We start from the raw sequence: 729 nt of genomic DNA, 5'->3' as shown, positions 1-729 counted from the left end.
AGGGCAGGACCTGAGGGGCGGGGCCAGAGGACCAGGGCAGGACCTGAGGGGCGGGGCCAGAGGACCAGGGCAGGACCTGAGGGGCGGGGCCAGAGAGGCTGGAACAGTTAAACTGACTACCCCGTGCTTTCTCAGAGAAGTGTAGTGGATCGTTCTGGATAGGCAGCGTCCCAGCCTCTCCTCCAGTGTCTTGAAACCTCCAGTAACTGTGAGCTAAATAAACCTTTCTTCCCTCATTTTGAGTGTCAGGTATTTATCCCAGCAACGAGAGAATTGATGTAACGGATACATGATCCTCCTATTTTCAGCCTCCTCAGCACTGGGATTACAGGCGTGCACAACCACGCCCAGACTCTGTCACCAGCTCTGGGTGCCCGGGGCGGGTCTGGAGCGGCATGTGGTACCAAGGATTGAACCCTGGTCCCTGTGCTCGCCAGCCCTTCTTTCTGAAAAATTGAAATGTTGGGCATCTGAGATGAACACACACTTCTCAGAGGAAGAAATTAAAGAAGCGAATAAATATAGGAAAAAATGCTCCACATCACTAGCCATCCGTGAAATGCAAATGAAAATTGAAATGTAGTGTTTTAAATAAATTGGGTCTCTCTGGGTGGCCACCTACCCGAGAAAAGCTCATCTCTCTGAGATCTCATTGCTGCCTACAGTCAGATTTTGCAGCAGCCTCAGATTCCTGCCTCTCAGTCTGCTGGCCTGGACTACATCTGCGGT

The sequence above is a fragment of the Octodon degus genome, unplaced genomic scaffold, assembly GCF_000260255.1.
Source record: "Octodon degus isolate 3935 unplaced genomic scaffold, OctDeg1.0 scaffold00021, whole genome shotgun sequence".
NCBI classification, from domain to species: Eukaryota; Metazoa; Chordata; class Mammalia; order Rodentia; family Octodontidae; genus Octodon; species Octodon degus.
The sequence above is the reverse complement of the archived record's forward strand: the minus strand, read 5'-3'. Positions refer to the sequence as shown.